Source organism: Sphaeramia orbicularis, chromosome 16, assembly GCF_902148855.1.
Source record: "Sphaeramia orbicularis chromosome 16, fSphaOr1.1, whole genome shotgun sequence".
Classification (NCBI taxonomy): Eukaryota; Metazoa; Chordata; class Actinopteri; order Kurtiformes; family Apogonidae; genus Sphaeramia; species Sphaeramia orbicularis.
The window spans coordinates 44,849,882-44,871,032 of NC_043972.1; the positions used below are offsets into that span (position 1 = coordinate 44,849,882).

Consider the following 21,151-nt stretch of genomic DNA (forward strand, 5'->3'; position numbering starts at 1 on the left):
AGCACTGTGGTATTGTTTATCTGTCAAATGTTCATTTTGGTCAGTTTCAGATGCTGCAGCTCTTTCATAATTCATAGTTTGAGTTCTTGTTTGTTCAGTATTAATTGTCAGCCTTGTAAATCCAAGCTGGACTGACTGTAAATACCAAGGAAAATCAAATTCTCACTTTGTACAGTAATCTACACCTGGCTTTTCTGCCTCCGTCCATAATAATATACATTATATAGCTGAGATGTTGTCTAAAATGAACATTTATTTGCAACATAGTATAGCAAACTATTAGCCTACATGATCAAAAAAAAGTCATTTAAAAAAAAAAAAAAAAAAGTCTCAATTTTGAATGTCTGGGGTCGCAAGAAATTTGTAATGTTAAAAATGGGGTCATGAGACAAAAAAGGTTGGGGACCACTGATCTAAAGGGCCTACATCCATGACAAAAGGGTTTTTATGAAAATGATTTGGTATGCTTTTTCCACACATATGCTCATTCTTGAATTCTTTGTTGACTGTGTTCCTCTATAGCACAGGTGTCAAACATGCGGCCCGGGGGCCAAATCCGGCCCGCCAAAGGGTCCAGTCCGGCCCTTGAGATGAATTTGTGAAATGCAAAAATCACACTAAGATGTTAACAATCCTTTAGTTCAGGTTCCACATTCAGACCAATTCAATCTCAAGTGGACAGGATTCAGTAAAATACTATCATAACTAGAAAAGCATTCGGAGAGCGCAGACCTCCGCCAAGGCAGATCAGTGTCCCCCCTGATCACCACCAAAATTTAATCATTTGTTCCTTGTGCCAGTATCAACATTTCCTGAAATTTTCATCCAAATCCATCCATAACTTTTTCAGTTATCTTGCACATGGACAGACAGAGAGACAAATAGACAGACAAACCAATGCCGGCAAAACCATAACCTCCTTGGTGGAGGTAATAACGTATAAATAATGTCAACTTCAAATATTTCTCTTTGTAAATGTAAATATTTTCATGTATTTACACTAAAACAAAGTATAATTTTGCAAAAAATGTGAATAACCTGAAATGTCTTAAGAGAAGTACAATTTTAACAATATTCTGCCTGTTATTAAATGTTTTGTGTGTTTGTAGATCCACTGTGATCTGTACGTTATAATGTACATGTGGAAATGATAAGCTGAAGCAGAATATTGTTAAAAGTACACTTATTTTTTCAATTTCTTCATGTTATTCACATCTTTTGAAAGGATAGTTTGTAGATGTAAACCTTTTTATAATGTAAATTCACTTTTTTTGCTCTAAAACATAGAGAAAAGTTTGGAGTTGACATTATTTATACATAATTATGTTATTATTTTTACTGGTTCGGCCCATTTCAGATCAAATTTAGCTGAACTGGCTACTACTGGCTATGAAATGGTAAGTTCATTTCAGTGAACGACTCCAACACAGACTTCATGTGAGCACATTTGTCTTACATATTAAAGGTCTGAAAAGGTACAGGTGCTACAGGTGCTTCAGAATTCCATGCAGCCGCAGTAGCAAGAGGCTAAAAACCGTTTCCGTGTTTGTTGCCACTGCGGCCATAATGCAGCTGTGTGGAATTCCGAAGAATCCAAACAAAGTAATTGCTTGTAGTGGCGTACACTTCAAAGTTGTTCACCGTGAGGGAAGTGATTCAGGTGCGTAATCACAGAAAGACTAACGAATTCGTGATACTTGGGCTATCACTGGGGTTTTACAGATTTGATGAAAAATTGATGACGAACGTCATACGCAGCTTTTAATCTGTGGATACTGTCATCTTGCACAGGAAGCTTGAGTTAGCATCAGTCATACTGTCAGGGGAAGAAATGAGAAAGTACCTGACTCCAACCTTTGACATATAGCCCTAAAGGGTGAAAAGCCTGATGTAAAGGTAGGGCTTCATACGGTGGATAACTGGGGTCTAACCCATTGGCAGGGGGACAGATGAAAAGAGACTCTGATAAGTAAAAGGCCCTTTTGACTCTTTTGAAAGAGGTAGATGTGGAGAACGCCTGTTTGATCAAATCCTATCTGATGCTCTGTGAATTTTTAGTTAGAAAGTACAGTATGTAGATAAGGGAAAAACTTTCACAAACTTTGTTTTAATTTCATTCATTCATTTTTATTTATCTTTGTATTTGCATTGTTGATAGTGATATTGTAATTTTCTTATATCCTACAGAGACACTGTTTACATCTTTAAGTGAAAAAAAAATCACCAAATTATGCCATTTTGTAAATGGATGCCATAATTTTTAACACAAACATGTATATTGGCTTAAATTTGCTTAGAGGTTTTATTTCTGTCTTTGTGCATAAGAAATCAATATAAGTGAATCCCCAAAGGAAATTTGTGTTGGTAAATGCAAGTTATGCAAATTTACGGGATTTCAGTTCTGTTGTAACATGTTGATGGTCATATGAACTATGTTTTCAGGTCAAAAATGTACAATTTCATCACAATTAATTCTATATTTTCATGTCACAAATGGCCAAGTTAGATTTTAACTGAATTTACCTGAAAAACAAATATTCTATTCTTTTAGATTTTCCAATTTTTCTTACAAGATTATATCCTACATATCACATGTTTTATTTTTACAGGTTGCAATATGGAGTATGGTGCTGATCCATCCTGTTTATGTTACGCCAATACATACATTAAGAATGTCACACGCCACTTTTTAAATCAACAGTTTTCTAATAATAAGCATTTTTATAAAGTAATAACAATTCTATATTGTTATTTACTCTTCAGTATGATGAGAAACTATACAATAAATAATTATGATACTAGTTTTTGCACAAGGATCATTTGTGGAAACGGTGACATGGCTGCCGAGCATCAGTATGATGGGATCCGTAACAACCATGTCACATCCGTCCACTGCCACATTTTGTGTTTTTGTGTCAGCTGTTATTGTTTTAGATCCACAATACTAACATTTATGAATAAGAGGAGAATTAGCAATAGTAAGTATAGAAGTTTATTACCAATAAAGTACTGGTACTGACCAGACCATCATGGGTAATGTCACGTCCGTCCACCAGCAAAAGTTTTCACATACACGTGCTATTCAAAATCCAGTATTTCTGAAAATATAGCTTCCACTGTCAAATAATATCAGTAGTCTGTGCACAAATGTATTAGCATTATTTTAACACAGTTCTATGCATTTCTTACAACTTTATTTTTTTTTGACAAAAATGGCCACTCATTTGACCCCCTAAGTAAATTTTAGCTGATATAAATACTGAGGTGGAAAGAAGTAGTTTCACGAGGTGTTTAATTGGTGGGCTGCTGCTCTGACAGTGAGGTCTATCCTACTGATATTGTGATAAAATATGTCATTTTTAGGAGATCTGATCCACTAAAGCCCTCTGAGTACTGAGGTTTGATCCTGTTTATGCTCATTTTACTGCAGCATTGATGTGTACATTAGGTTTTACTGCTCTACATGTTTTAAACTACTTTAGAAACAGCCTGTGGTTTAATATACAGCGATGAATCATATACTATTAGATCATCATATGTTTGTACTGTCGCTGTCCTGTGAGAACCACGTATCTCTAAAAAGTCAGCTCTTCATAAGCTCAGAAAAACAGGACTGCGTTCAGTTAGTCATAATGGATTTTTCTACCAATTCCAAGAGGGGTTTTAAATAGTTTATTCAGCATAAGGAGGAGGATGTTAAACTGAGTACATGAAGGAAACACTTTATCCTTCAGTGGGTCCTCTAAAGGCCAATATAATAGTGATACGTTTGGAACGGAAAAAGCAGATAACTAAGAATTAAAACAATGACAACACAGTCTGCATACATCAAACACACTAGTGTCATATTGTTAAAAACAGAGAGAGACAATGTAATAAATACCTAAATAAATCAGAATCATTGTAAAAACTGATCTGATTTATCTGCTTCAGGGATAAAATGTGACAAATCTTTTATGAGATTAAATGGAAAACAGATGACAGAAAAGCTGGTTGGCTGATGTATTCAACATATGTGAAAAGGTGTTAATATGTGCAGAATATACATAGGTTTATGTTAATTTATGTAACAGATATATAAATCTTACTTTAAAAGGAATTTGTGAAGTGAATGTATTCTAATGTGTTGTGTTTTAGCTCAGATACAAACATTCCTTTTGAGTAAAACCCATTATCTTATTAATTCAGACAGCTTTACATTTGACATGACTATATTAATTACATTACTACAATTAATTACTACATTACTTTCCCGATTTTTTTAGATTTCTTTCTTTGGGTCACTAGGATCCAAATTTAGTACAATTTCACTGGTGTTATTCTGGAAGCATTTTGCATTTTGTAGAGCAGTGATATCAAACAAAACAATGAGTCAATAAACGTTGGAATGGACATTGAACCAACTGTAAAAAAAAAAAAAAAAAATCTATACTTCATTACGTTATTTTTCCCCTAAAGTCATTATTTCAAATTGAGGAACTTTGTATTAATAATTGGTCGCAATCATCTCAAACTTCAGCTGATCGGCACCAATTAATCAACAAAACTGATTAATTGATTCAATGGCAACACATTAGGAGATTTTAATGGAAGGAAGATGGTGAAAAATAGTACTGACAAATGTAATGGAGTAGAACTACAGTGGAACCTCCCTGTATGATTCCACCATAGTACGAGAAATTCGTCTTACGAGCTGTGGCTCTTGAGAATTTTTGGAAATATGAGTGTAAATCCATAGTACGAGCAGGTGTTCCTCCAACAGGTGGAGCCTCCGTAGACTCACTTCACATTCAGGAGCACCAGCGTTAAAACGGAGGAGGAGATTAACCCTTTCATGCATGAATTATGAGAACCTTAATCAACATTTATTTCCTCAATGTTTTTATTCCTCTTTAGGCATGAAAAAAACAATGCGATTGAAAATGTTCTTATGAACCTATTTTTCATGGGGTTCCAAAAAATGTCAGCTTGAAACCATGCGTTTAATTTTTGAAGAAAAGAAACAAGGATTTACTGATATATTGTGGGAAAATTATGAAATAAAAACATTTTTAATGCTGCTAATCTGCTGTTTTCTCACATTTTAACAAACTCCAATACTAGTCATTACTCACTTCATGGAGATAATGTGCAAAAAAAACAAACAATTTTTTTGTAAAAAAAAAAAAAAAGTTAATTGCAGTTTAGTAACAATAATAAGCAATTGATTTCTTTTTTTTTGTTAGTCTGTTTTTTTTTTTTAGTTTACTTTATTTCGAATATGCAACAAGACAAAGTAATCTTACTTAGTCTTTAGAAATAAAACAGGAAGTAAGAGGTCATGGAAGAAAACAAAAAAACAAAAACAAAACTTATACGTCTACAAGACTTCATTTGCACATTCGAAAAGGAGTGGGAGGAAATACAATTTATTCAATCCCACCCCTTCAACACTCAAACATGTGACTGTAGATCAGGTTTATCTAGAACAGCAAAGTTACACAAATGGTATGAATTACAGTGTATGGGATGATGCATAAGCGTCCACTGTGATATGTAACTAAAACAACAAAACCCATGAATATACAAGAGAAGAGCTTTGAATAACTGTCCACTCTAGTGACCAGTGTGCATGAAAGGGTTAAGGAAGTTCACAAATGAGAACAGTGTAGTGGAGGAGGCGATGTCTACCAGTAAAGTAAAGGAAGTGTTGGAAAAGTGGATAGAGGTTTTGGATTTGTTGAAAAAACATCACCCAGACAAATTAAGTTTAGGTCGTACAACTGCGGGTTCTTCAAATGCAACACAAATGTTTATTTTAACTCAAGGATGAACGCAATAGACTTCATCAAAGAAGAGATTTTTGTCAACAAATCAGAACTAAAATTCCAATCATAACAAAATTCCAAAGAAATATCTAATGGAATAACATGTTGACATGATGATTGTATATCCAAATAATACAACACCCTAACCTTCTGTAAAAACAGTCATGTCAGTGCAATAAAAAAAAACACTTACAACTAACTGTTTGCCGCATTTTTGGAACATTTCAAAAAGCAGAACAAAACAGATTTCTCTGAATAGGTTTTTAATGAAAGGACCTGCAGGTGTGGACAGTGATGAAAGTGAGGCCAGAAGGAACAAATTAAGTGAAGAGAGAGAAAAGGCCAGAAATTCTTGAGATTTACTGGGGAAAAAAATCAATATCTTACCAAGTGTATTTTTCTCATTTCAAATGAAAATATCTCATCACACTTAAAATAAGACAAAATCACCTAAAGAGTAAGTTTTCGATGAGATATAAGAACTTATTTTTACCTCCGCCAAGGAGGTTATGTTTTTGCCAGGGTTTGTTTGTTTGTTTGTCTGTCCGTTAGTGTGCAACATAACTCAAAAAGTTATGGACAGATTTTGATGAAATTTTCAGGGTTTGTTGGAAATGGGATAAGGAAGAAATGATAAAATTTTGGTGGTGATCGGGGGTGGGGGGGCCCACGGGGGGGGGCACAGACCAGAAAATTTCATCAAAATCTGTCCATAACTTTTTGAGTTATGTTGCACACTAACGGACAGACAAACAAACAAACAAACCCTGGCAAAAACATAACCTCCTTGGCGTGGGGGGGCCCACGGGGGGGGCCACTGATCAGCCTTGGTAGAGGTCTGCACTCTCTGAGTGCTTCTAGTTTGTTTGTTTGTCTGTTTGTCTGTCCGTTAGTGTGCAACATAACTCAAAAAGTTATGGACAGATTTTGATGAAATTTTCAGGGTTTGTTGGAAATGGGATAAGGAAGAAATGATTAAATTTTGGTGGTGATCGGGGGTGGGGGGGCCCACAGGGGGGGCGCAGACCACAAAATTTCATCAAAATCTGTCCATAACTTTTTGAGTTATGTTGCACACTAACGGACAGACAAACAGACAAACAAACAAACAAACCCTGGCAAAAACATAACCTCCTTGGCGTGGGGGGGCCCACGGGGGGGGCCACTGATCAGCCTTGGCGGAGGTCTGTGCTCTCCGAGTGCTTCTAGTTTGTTTTTATAATCATTATTTTCTTTCAAAATTGCAGTTCTTCTGTTTTAAAAACCCTTAAAAATAATTTTTGGGTGGTTTTTGGGGCTGGAATGGCTTCATTACATATAGATCCTGGGGCTAAAAGTCACATTTCTGGACAATTCAAGTTAAGAATATCAGTATGTTCAATTTGTTTAGCAAAGTCCACCCTATAAATATTTTTTTACAGATTTTTTTGTGACTTCAGAACTTTTAGCACCAGGGTCTTCAATGAATTTCAGTAGGGAAAATTAATTCACAAAACGAGTAATTTGCAAAACGAGCATGGTCATGGGACAAATTAAACTCATACTGCGAGGTTTCCACTGTATAAAGCTACTTAAAATGGAGTGCAATATTAGTATTCCACCAAAGACATGTAACAAAACGCAGCATTTTAGTATACTGTTCCTGCATAGGACTATAGAGAAATGCACATTAGACTTTTGTTTTTGGAAAATAAAAATGGGCCTACTTTAAACCCCCACATGTATAAGAATTTTAAAAGCTGAATTTTATTTTATTTTATTTTTATTTAACCAGAAAGTCCCATTGAGATTAGGAATGTCTTTTGCAAGGGAGACCTGGCCAAGGTAGCAGCTATGCAAAGTCCAAACAACACAAAACACATATATGATACACAATAAACAATAAAACACAATAACAACTATTCAACCATAATGGCATCAAGAATGTCACAAAACAGTGACATTCCTCCTTCACTGCATTCTCCATGATACTTTTAAAATCACTAACGGAAATGAATGTATGTAGTTTTACAGTTTTTTGAAGATTATTCCACGACCATGGTCCATGGAAGGAAAATGCTGCTTTTCCAAAGTCTGTTAGAACTCGGGGAACAGTCAAAAGCAACCACCTAGAGCAGGGGTGTCAAACTCATTTTAGTTCAGGGGCCACATACAGCCTAATATGATATCTAGGGGGCTGGACCAGGGAAATAATTGGATAAAAACTTATAAATAATATCAACTCCAAAGTTTTCTCTATGTTTTTGAGTGAAAAAAGTAACATTTCATAATGAAAATGTTTACATCTACAAACCGTACTTGAACATAACAAAAAAATATATGAACAACCTGAAAATTCTGAAGAAAAATAAGTCCAATTTTAACAATATTGCACCATAGTCTATCATTTATACATGTGAATCACAACTTATGGATCACAGTGGATCTACAAAAACACAACATTTAATAACAGAGAGAATATTGGTACAATTCCACATACATCTCTTAAGACTTTTCAGGCTGTTCTTATTTGTTCGGGTTATTCACATTTTTTGTAAAAGGCTAGTCTGTAAATGTAAACATTTTTGTGCAATTTTACTTTGTTTACACTGAAACAAAGAGGAAAAAATAGCTTTTTTCATTATTTATAGGTTATTATGGTAGTATTTTACTGGTCTGACCCACTTCAGATTGAATTGACCTAAAATGATTTGAACATCCTTGATCGTTTAATATCTTCAGTGTAATTTTGCATTTCACAAATTCATCCCACGGGCCAGATTGGATCCTTTGGTGGGCCGGATTTGGCCCCCGGGCCGCATGTTTGACACCTGTGACCTAGAGGAACGTAGATGGAAACTACTAGAGCTAACAGAAAGACGAGTACTGAGGTATTTTGGGAGTTTATCCAGCAGAGCTTTATAGATGAAATAAAATGTCATATTTAGCATATTCGATTACAGCTGAAAAACCAAGCACAAGAAAATGAATTGATAATAATAGTGATTGTTTCATCTCATGCAGTGGAAAGAAGCATACAGAGGAACACTAGAAGAAAGGTGCAAATTATATGATTCTACATATGTTATTACATGGGTCAGCAACCTTTACTATCTAAAGAGCCCTTTTAGGATAGAAATAGAACAAAAAAAAAATCTGGAGCCAAAAAATATCCTTCTATGTTTTACCTCAGAGCGGTGACTGTTTAAGAAGCTCTTTAGGATTAGTTTGTACAGAATATGTCAAAAATAAATCAAAATTTCAGTGCATTTACACGACTACACAGAAGTCACAATTACACTAAAGAAAATAGTGACATTTGTGCAGCAAAAATTGACAGGTATTTGCACTGGAGTCTACAGATGAATACCTTCAGTGTCATAAAATAAAAAGTAGACTATATTCACTTCGACTGCTACTTCTATATATTATATTTTTTTATTCAGTTGGAGTATAGTCTACATTTTTACAACTGCATAACATTAGAATGACCTTACGGTTGTGACAATATTAGCAAAATGTGTTAAAAAATAATAATTTCTGTATGTTTTTTGTCAAAGCCACATGGAGCCACTTGAAAAGGGCCCAAGAGCCAAATGTGGCCCCGAAGCCATCTAGGTTGCCCACCCCTGTGTTATTACTAATTCTGTTTAAACAGCTGTATTTGGGTCAAAACACAGTAATGTCCTGTCAGAGAGTGAACTTTAATTGATTGCCATTCCAACATTTATTTCAATATAAAATAGCTCCTTATTTTGGATTATCCCTTATGGTCCAACTAAAGCAAAAATGAATTTAAAAGTAAAAATGTGGGTCATTTAGCAACACTAATCTGTCAAATTGTGTCTAAAATGTCCAGTCAGAGAGATTTCGAATACTGTGTTTTGACTCTTTAACACATTATAATAGATTATAATTTGATTTACTTGCCAAAGCCATACCAAAGAGGTAACTTTGCTATTTTGAGACTTACTGCAACGACCGGGATGCTTCAATGCTTGTTGTGATTTGAGGAGAATACTAATCGTATGTGACCAAAAATAAAAGACACTTATTTTTGTTTTTCAAACATGCAGCAGAGTCAGTTTTTTTTTTTTTTGCCAGCACTGACTTGTGCTTGTGGGATGTTTAGAGGCAAAACTCTGAGTGGAAAAAAAAGACCACAAAGCCCTCACTGTTTTTCATAAAGCTTAACTGCTGTGAAAGTGTGGTTATAATCGAAGGCAACTCAAATGAATCTTTTTGTTTTTGTTTTGTTTTTTGCTGTGTGTTTGTATTTTGACGGTTGGATAGTAAAATGAGAAGACAGTGCCCCAAAGATTTCAAAGAGTAAATCAAACTGGAATGAAAACAGTGAGTGGACACAAAAACAGGAGGGCGTTGTGCTGTTCATCTGCAGAATACCAACAAAAAGTCTCTATAATCTTAATAATATGTCATTAACCCTTAAGGGTCTGAGCCCACTTTGGCCATTTTTGAGTACTTTTGATTTTGCATTTATATACTATATAAAGAAATGTTTATTATACCCATGTTTGTTTGTTTTGTTTTTTTTCAGTGCAACTTCATCTATCTCATCTGCCTATTATTTTTTCACTTTAACCTACTGTATCAACACAAAAGGACAAAAAACACACAAAAAATATAAAATGTATATAATTTATTGCATATATAACACAAATATGCTTAATGAATCTTTTCAAAGGCTTTCAAAGTGAATATTGATTCCAAATATTATGTATATAAAATCAAAATTGTAATAAATTAAAACTATACTCAAATATTTGACATGAAAGCAGATCTTTATAAGCGTTTTCTCCAGTTTTCTCACCCCCCCGGTCCTCCTGGTTCTGGTGGGGGTCATTCTCACCCTTACATGTAATGCTAATGCAGTCTGTGGATTTGAATCCACAGATTTGACCAGTTTTTTCGAAAAAGGAACAAAAATGACAAAGATATAGTCAGAAATATAATGCCCGCCCACCTCATTTTCATACTTTTATTCATATTTGTTTGCTCCAGGTTCAAACCATCATGTCTCAGGTTGTATTTGCTCTATCAACATCAAATAAAAAGTGGGAGAGTGTTTCAAGTTTTTGAATGCAATTGTCTGCAGTGGTCTATGTGACCGACTTCTGATGCTATGATGTGTTGAATATGTCTTGTGATTTGGTCATGGGGCCATGACTGTGGACCCCTAAGGGTTAGGAATGTCGTATTTGGGCTAGGGCAGTGGTTCCCAACCTTTTTTGTCTCGTGACCCCATTTTAACATCACAAATTTCTTGCAACCCCAGACATTCAAAACAGAGACTTTTTTTTTTAATTAAAATTAATTTGTTCTTGATCATGTAATAGTTTGCTATACTATGTTGCAAATAAACGTTAATTTTAGATGACATTTAGTCTATATAATGTATATTATTATGGACAGAGGCAGAAAAGCCAGGTGTAGATTACTGCACAAAGTGAGAATTTGATTTTCCTTGGTCAGGATATGTACAGTCAGTCCAGCTTGGATTTACAAGGCTGACAATTAATACTGAACAAACAAGAATTCAAATTATGAATTATGAAAGAGCTGCAGCATCTGAAACCGACCACAATGAACATTTGACAGATAAACAGAACCACAGTGCTTCAGTTTCAGCTTCAGAGTTTGTCTTTTCTGGATTGTGATTGTCTCTGTTAACTCACCACATACTTTTTATAGTAAGTTGGGTTTTTTGTTTTTTACTTTTTTACATTTTTATCAATTACTAGAAATTTCAGGCGACCCCACGTGGGGTCCCGACCCCAAGGTTGAAAAACACTGGGCTAGGGGGTTTTGTAACTCTAAAATGACAACTGCTAGACATTTCATTTTACATTTATTCTCCAGTGTGTTTTGTGCCATTAGGCAGGTGTGTAGATTTACAGTCTAACCTGGTGGCTTATAAAGTAATCATGTGAAGCGAACACAGGTAGAGGCTGGCAGTGGTCTCAGTAATGGGCTCACTGGTCGAGAGCAATTACAATAATGCGCCAATTTCGATGCGATAGTGGGTTGTTGATGTTAAAATGCTGCATGTAGCCCCTTTAAAGTGGAGAACAAAGAGGTACAAAAGCAGGGACAAAAAGTCAGGGAGAGGCAATGACAGTGAGGGACAGTGCATGAATAGAAAAGCCACAAATGTATCCGATTATGGTCCGATTTTTTTTTTTTTGTGCCCGGTCCAGAACAGAAAAGCCGTTTGTTGTGTTCTAATGATGGCACGAGGAGATTAGGAAGGAAAGAGGAGGCAGCGGGACAGATGATGGAGAGATAGGCTGACAGAAGTGGCAGCGGCGGTGGAAAAAGAGAGCAGGAAGATGTATGGGTCTGACGAGGGAGTGAGTCATTGAAGGGAGACTGGCCGAGATAATGGGTAAAGGAATGAAAGAAGAAAGGGGATAGATGAAGGACTCACTTAAGATGGTAATGCTGAATGCACTAAACGGGGGGTGGGTGTTGGTGCTGGGGGGTGGAGGGTGGAGGGTGGAGGGGGGTAGGGTGACGGGAAATGGAAGGGTAGGAAATCGCTCACTGGGGACAGTTAATGTGAATTGGGCTTGGGAGAGAAATGACAACTTGTTGGGTAATGGGACAGACTGGGAGAGGGAGGGGGAGGGTGGGGGTGGGGGTGTGGATGGAGGATGAGAACATGAACGAACGGGAGAAACAGAGAGAGGGTGGGTAATGTAGGCAAGTAAAGCTTTAATGGGGCGGAGAATGACAAAAATGGGGAGAAGGAGGGAGGAGAGGGAGAGGGATATGCGGTGCAGTGTGGAGGACGGAATGAATTCAGAGCAAGGAGGGAAAACAGCCAGTGCATTTACACGGACGCTAATATTCCACTGTTATTCCAATTATATTCTAGTCCTTATTACAAACGTGAAGTTTTCTGATGAGGACATGTGGTATGAGATGATATTAGGCAGGTCTTAATGTCATTCATATTACACATTAAATGCAACTTCTATCAGTTTTGAGTATGAACTGAATGCGACTCTGAAGTGACCCGCATGCGAAAAAGAGGTCCTGATGTAATACATGACCATTCAGACACGCACTGTGTTTATGGAAGTAAATATGTTTTCCCCATCGCTCCTCCTCCTGGGATGCAGAATTGTGGCATTTGTCGCCGTTCAATGACGTAAAGGTCGGATAAAGCGGGATGGACCCCCCATGTGTCCACCCTACTACATCCTTCAGACTGGAACTCCATCTGCAAATGGACGTCCATCAGTCCTGGTGCATCTATAGCCTGTCCGTCCATGGGAGTGGATCTCTCCTTCACTGTGGTTCTCCCCGAGGTTTCTCCCTTTTCCCACTGGGTTTTGAGTTTTTCCTTGCCGAGAAGGAGGGTCTAAGGACGGGGGATGCCCTGGACACTACTCATTTTCTCGCTGTTTATTTGACTGTTGTTTACATCAAACTGACTCTGTAAAGCCCTTTGAGATAACCTTGTTGTGATATTGGGCTATACAAATAAAATTGAATTGAATTGAATAAATGCGACCAGATGGTTCAGACTGAAGTCGCATTATAAAATACCAGATACGTATCAGATTTAGGACCACATATGAAAGTGGCCTGGGTCAGATTTGTGCTGTTCAAACTGTCTTTAACAGATCAGATACAGGTCACATATGAGGAAAACAATCAGATTTAGGCCACATTTGCCTGCAGTCTGAATGTAGCCTTAGTCCGATTTAATGACCATTTGTACAGCAAATTATAATACTTATCTCAGCCTTTTGCCTGCTTATAGTCAGCTCTTCCAACCAGAAGGCCACGCTTCTGGTTTTAAAGGAGTGATATTTTGCTATTTTTAAATGGAATTATATATTTTAAAACATCTCCCTGTGGTCTACATAAACTGTAAATGCTATGCTAGGGTCTGAATTCTTCATTAATTCAACTCCACAGGTCCATCTTCAACCCTATTTCTGAGTAATGACACCAGAAAGGTCGCTTTGAGCACTGGCCCTTTAAATGCACATGAGCCACTTCATGCCCCACCCCCTCCAGGTTGTTGGCTGTGCTGCTCTGTCCCGTTCAACCACTTGTGTTCGTTAATACAACCAACAACTGAACATTTTAGGTAATTGGCTCAAAGTTTGGACATATTTTCAGTATGGACTACAACCGCTGCTGCTGATAAACAATTATATTCGGGGAAACGTTTGTCTGAGGTCTTGACCTTATATGTGCAAATGTTGTGGCGTAACTAGTTATAGACATAACAGATTAAGCAGGAAATAAAACAAGTTGTAGAAATCCACTCAATTTTTGCCAAAATGAATATAAAGATAGCTTTGCAGCACCTGGAGGGTTCAAATTCAAACTTTTTGAACTGATTTGTGTTCCCAAATACAAAAATAAATGTACCAAAGACTAATAAAAGTGGGTTTGGCAAAATATGACCCCTTTAAAATGGGTAAACCAAACATTTCCAGTGCTAATAGACTGAAATGCACTAGTGTGGGAGTATTAAGGCTTCATCTGTAAAATATTACAGTTAAACCAGTACTTGACAATGTTGTCTTTACATCATCAAATACCAGGAAAAGCAGTTCGTAAAACAAACCAAGACCATCCTGGATTTAAGTTCAACAGATCACCTACTCCTACTGTGAGCTGTGTTGTGCAACTCGTTTGTCTCTAGGGGCTTTTTTGTACGACACCTGCATATCTGCCCAACACAACAAAAACAAAACAATAAAACAATAAAACAACCAACAACTGAACATTTGAGGTAATCAGCTCTAAGTTTGGACATATTTTCAATTTTTACTACAACCACTGCTGCTGACAAACAATTATGTCGTACTTGGAGAAATGTTCATCGGTAGTCTTCACCTTATATGTGCAAATGTCGTGACGTAACTAGTTATAAAACATGACAAATTAAGCAGGAATAGACACGGGTTGTAGAAATCCACTCAATTTTTGCCAAAATTAATATAAAGATAGTTTTGCAGCACCTGGAGGGTTCAAATTCAAACTGTATGAATAATTAGGGTCCAAATACACAAAAAAAAAATGTACCAAAGACTAATACAAGTGGGTTTAACTAAATATGACCCCTTTAACGATAGTGGGAAGTAGAAATGCCACCCACTGCATTATTCTGAAACTGCTGCAAAGTTCGAAAGAGGCTGAGAAACGAGTGTGAGACAGGTGTAGCTCAGGGAAAGACAATTACAACGCACCTATGCAGACTCATGGGATAGATGATAGTGTGAGATTTGCCATCTAATAAAGGCATAAATGTGAAATATGCATTTACAGGAATGATATGAACAGTAGTGTATGGAAGGCTTAGGCCACCTTTAGCTATGCTGTTTTTACAAGGTTGTAATAAGCATAACATGTATTTCTCAGTCTCAAAATATAATAAAACTACATAGTTTCTATATGAAAGAGTCAGTATTGAGATTAAACTCTGTTCTCTGAAAACTGACCCAAACAACAAGAAACATAGGACATGTGTTGAATAAAACCTGCTGTAAAAAACAGAAGATCGGTTCAGTAAATCTCATAATGTCTGCTCAAGATAAATTGAATACAAAATAAGACTTCAGTCAGTTTATTTGCCCTGAAATTCTTGTTTTTTATACTGTCCGTGTTCCGTATTTCAGTTGTATCTTATTACAGAGACTGAGAAATGAATATGTGAATCATAATATATTGTTATACTCTGGCTAAAACAACCAACCTACTTGTGGTGTAAAACTTTTGTACAGTGTATTTAGAATATTTAATCCTTAGAATATTTTTACTGCTTTTTCGTATCATGAAATTGTTTTTTTCCACAGAGAACTAAAGCCTGTAATCCAAACCAACAAAATTAACCAGTTGGGGCAGATTTTAGAGGGAACAAAATCACTGCTGTCCTGTGAATATGACGATGCCAAACACAGTGATATAATGGCTTCAGTTCAACTCGTCTGAACATGAATGTGTTTTGGCTAAATCTGAACACCACTAGTATGATGGATTTTTTATACAAATTTCATGACATAGAATTTAATTAAAACAATACTGAAAGTTTGATTGTCACAACGTACATCATGCAAATTTTTACATATTTGTCGATTGTATTTTCACCAGCACTGATGTGTTCCATTCCAACTGGGTCACATGATTCTGTTTCCAGCTCAAACAACATATTTCGTATCCCTTTAAGCAGAGTTTTCACGTATCTCAACTTTACTGAAGCATTTATTTCTGTGACATCTTCTTACTTTTACTTCCTAAATTTTGCATGGACATCTGTGCTTTCTACTAGTTATATATTCAAAACAGCCTCCTTAATTTACTTTTCATGCATTTGTAGAAAATTACTGAATATTCTTATTTTATGCTTTGTGCTTCACAAAATGAAGAAAGTGGATGAAACAATAATACTTGGAAGAAATGATCCTTAAGTGTATTCACAAAAATGTATGACATTGTGCGAGTGATACAATATATTTGTCAGTCTTTAATGTTTAAGTCCATTTATTTCCCAGAACAATATACAATATACAAACAGTTCATTGTGTTTCTATCAGTGCTGGGCCGTCAGAGCCTTCTCTGCTGGTGTAAACATCATCAGAAACACTGACCTGCATCTACAACCTAAATTCTAATATTTGTTCCATGAAATTGTATTAATTTATTCCCAATAGATGATTCTCTTCATTTCTTAGTGTTTCTCTCAGCTGCACTGCTTCCAGTTTGTGTATGTGAATGAAAGGCATTTTGTCCAATCAGATTTCAGTCTCTATGTGTTGCCAGGGTTAGTCTAATCTGCCCTGGGCCTTCTGAATGAGTAGTGAAGGCTCATGTGACTTAAACTGTATAGCGTCAGGACTGTTTCTTTCACCAATCAGATTTCAGTTTCACCTCACAGGACACGCTAGCTGGTCCCCGATATCGTCAGCATTCATCCTTCCTCTGATTGGACGGTAAGAGCAAAACTCATTTGATATAGGCCTAGCTTTAGTAATATTCTTTCTGATTCAGGCTAAAAAAGCTCATTTTAATTGAACTATTATTACATTTGAGGTAGATTTTTTATACCCTCAATGGCTGACAGAGGAGAGGAAAATGTTTTGGTCTCCCACATATTTAAAAAAAAAAACAAAACATTTTGCATCCCTACAGACTGGGATTACATCAGTAAATGGATGTCCGTCAGTCCTGGTCTCATCTACAGCCTGTTCTTCACTGTGGTTCTCCCTGAGGTTTCTCTTTTCCCACTGGGTTTTTTGGAGTTTTTCTTGGCAAGAATGAGGGTGTAAGGACGGGGGTTGCCCAGGACATTGATTCATTTGCATCACCGACTGTTTACTAACTAATTACTTGACAGTTTGTTTATTTTCATTATGTTTTTTTTTTTTTTTAATCAATTCAACAATCTCTGTAAAGCCCTGTGAGGAAACTTTGTTGTGATACTGAGCTCCATAAATAAAACTGAACTGAATTTTCAAGGTGGACTTTTCCAGAAAAGCCGGACATCGTGAGGAGAGGTGGTCCGACGTCTGACGCTAGATGGTCGAACGGACAGTCTCTGTCCTCAAGAAAATAAAAACTTATGTCAGGAATATGACTGGACAGAGGAGACTCTCAGCCTTGTCCTCCATGGACATAAAAAAAGGACTTACTGATGGAACTGAAGTTTTTCTGCACAAAGAAAAAAGGTTGGATTTTGCAAATAAATAATGAGCATCTCTGGTGAGTAGGCTATGATGTTTTTCATTTAAAATTGGCATGTTCACCTCCGCCAAGGAGGTTATGTTTTGCCAGGGTTTGTTTGTTTGTCTGTTTGTTTGTTTGTCCGTTAGTGTGCAACATAACTCAAAAAGTTATGGACAGATTTTGATGAAATTTTCAGGGTTTGTTGGAAATGGGATAAGGAAGAAATGATTAAATTTTGGTGGTGATCGGGGGTGGGGGGGCCCACGGGGGAGCTCATTTCCAACAAACCCTGAAAATTTCATCAAAATCTGTCCATAACTTTTTGAGTTATGTTGCACACTAACGGACAGACAAACAGACAGACAAACAAACAAACAAATCCTGGCAAAAACATAACCTCCTTGGTGTGGGGGGGCCCACGGGGGGGGCCACTGATCAGCCTTGGCGGAGGTCTGCGCTCTCCGAGTGCTTCTAGTTTTGTCATGTTATTAGATGAATATTGATTCTGAAGTCTGTGTAGGTTCTCCTTTGCCCAGGTCGTCATTCTTCTTGGTAGTTCTTCTCGGTTCAACTGGACTGGTTTAGCTCCTTTGAACACGTATCATCTCTCATCCAGGAGACTTCTTCAGTTCTAATAACTGGCGGTGGAAACTGGGCTTATAAACCTGCAGGGGGAGTGGTCTGTGTAGGTGTTCATCCCAATTTAAGTGTTAGGGTCATAAGGGGGGTGTGCCACTGGGGGTAGTGTCATTAGCGGGTATAGTATAACAGTTCCAGGGTCGACCCTGCAGGTTTTTAAGTCCAGTTTCCCCCACCAGTTATTAGAACTGAAGAACTCTCCTGAATGAGAGATGAAACATCTTCAAAAAAGCTCAACCAGTCCAGTTGAACTGAGAAGAAAAACCAAGAAGATTGACTGTGAACTGCTCCAGATGACATTCATGGCATGGCTGTGGTTGTAGTGTAGAGGTTTGGAGTTGTCTCCACTGGCTTTCTTGCTGTAGTAATAATGGTATTCACCCTCAATATGCCAAATGTCTCTCCACGCCTTATTTTGCTTTTTTGTTTAGTATTGATGGTTTCTATAACTGTGATGTCACAGTGGTGGTACTAAGAGGTGTTTTAGGTCAAGCAAGTCCCCACTGAAGATACCGAATGCATAGCCTGCCACTGGTTTTTATATTCTATTTAAAAGTAGATTGAATAAATAGTGTTCATATTATATGATGAAAATTTCACTTAGCTTTGCACAGAATCTGTTCAGAGAACTGTCTTTCACAGGGTTCCTTTGTATATTTATCCTTAAAGTACCTTTCAGACCTTCTACTTTCACTAAAGTCAAGTATCTGTGCTTCTATTTTAGTAAAGAATTTGCCATCTCTGACTTTTAGACATTACAAACTAATTACCACTCAGCGGTTGTATATCTACTCCGACTACTCCAGTTTCGGTTTAAATCCGTGTCTTTTCAGACTATTATAATAAAACTCTCAAAAAGGTATTACAGACAGGACGTCAGGAGTCACTCTTTTATATGGAATGACATACATTTGTAGGTGACTCTGCTCGAGTGATGCTCTGGAACATTTGTGTGTGAATGACACGTCCCTGAGATGATAAAACCCCCACAGAGTCTGAGATTCACAAATTTCAATGATTATATAAAGTACATATGAAAGTTTTTGGAGCAGCGGAGGTGATGGTGCTTTTTCACAGATGTGTAAGTTGATGAGTGTGTGTGGTGTGTGTAAGGTATAGAGCAGGCTGGATAAATGAATACAGAAGCAGCTATGAAATACGCAAATTGGGGGCGGGACAGACTGAGGTCATGAACGATTGGATGAAACGAGGCCTGTGACCAGCTCTGACTTTAGTTCATGCTACTATACTTGGATTTCTTTTTGTTTTAAGGGAATTTTTGATTGTATTAAAAAGCCTATTTTTACAGAAGGTTATGATCTTATATTATTTGGATACAATTATCTTGTTAACATTTTATTCAATGGGGGTTTTTCATGCATGACCCGGAAACTGTTTGAAATGACTGATTTTGTGTTTCGCTTCTTCCGGTTTACTTGTCAACAATGACTGAGGCCACATCGAAGTGTCGCTGCTGTGTGCCCCAATGTACATCGAATAAACAAAGGCAACTATATTTATTTATACATTTTCATGGTTTTCCTTCAGATCTATTTGAGAAGAAGAAATGGGTGGTCGCAATTCATCGAGATGAGGGGCCGAACTTAAGAATCCAATCAGGCAGTACGTTCGTGTGTAACGGGTGTACTGAACACCGGCATTTCTGGGAAGAGGATTAGTTTTTGCAGGTTACCCGTCGGGTACCCGGTGCAGGACACTGGCGTTTTCCCTACTTTTTCCTTCACAATATCAGTGATGTTTCCCTGCTAATCCTCTTCCCAGAAATGCTGGTGTTCAGGACACCTGTTATACACCAGCGTACTTCCTGATTGGATTCTGAAGTTCGGCCCCTCATCTCGATGAAATGCAACGACCCCTTTTCTTCTTCTCTACTAAATCTGAAGGAAAACCGTGAAAACTTAAATGTAGTTGCCTTTGTTTATTCGATGTACATTGGGGCACACAGGAGTGACACTTCAATGTGGTCTCAGGCGTTGTTGGCAAATAAACCAGAAGAAGCGATACACAAACTCAGTCATTTCAAACCGTTTCCGGGTCATATGTGAAAAACCCCTATTAGATATATCTTTGAAATTTTGTTATAATTGCGGTGTGCTTGCGCAGGTTTTGAAAGTCCTAAAAAGTATGACATTTTGAAATGCTGTTTTCCAGACCTTGAAAAGTCTGGAATTTTGAGTGAAAGTCTTAATAAAGTATGGAAAAAGTTTCTCTCATAGTTGAATTTTAGAGTATGATCAAAGGCACATCATCTTGTAAGATAAGAAGTACATGTGGAAAGGATATAGAAAACTAGACCTGATTTCACTAACCGGTTGGTACTGGAATGATTCTAGTGAAATTTGTTTGTGTGATATCTGTACACTTTTGTGATTTTCATGTTTTGAAAACGTTTCTGTCAGTAAAACATAATTTACTGCAATTTATGCATGTATTCATTCATACTTTTATTAAAATTAACTTCTCTACTACACACAACAGGTACAATCTCAACCAAAAAAGTGGGAACGCAAATATAAAAGTACATAAAGTCCAAGGTCTTGAGGGGAAAAAAAGCAGTTTTGGAAAAAGTCTGGAATTTTTAGACAAAAATCTGTCCTTGATGAAATCTATTCAGTTCATCTTTGAGTTAAAATAAACATTTGTGTTGCATTTGAAGAAATTCCATCAGCCCATTCCTGAAATATCTTTCTTTCTACAGTCAGACAGATGGATGTACAACAGGACAGGTGGACAAGTCCAAAACCATACTGCCTCATATGGCCGATCTTTTCAAGAAGACGACTGAATGAGTGAAAGAGGGAGGCAGCGTTTGCACAGATGAACAAATACATCACAGGTGGAAAAATCTGAAAAAGAACTATGCACAGCTGCATGTAAATATTAGTGGAATATTCATTTTCATTAGCCATGCAAACAGCTTAGAATGAATATTTTCTTTTTCAGAATAAATTCAGAAACCAGACATCTTGTGTGCCACTGTATATGTGTCATCTCAA

General features: G+C 36.9%; 1 protein-coding gene across 3 annotated transcripts in view; it reads right to left on the minus strand.

The window, feature by feature from the left end:
- Positions 1-21,151, minus strand: part of iglon5 (IgLON family member 5) — a 263,356-nt gene that overhangs the window by 3,580 nt on the left and 238,625 nt on the right. The window lies entirely within an intron of this gene.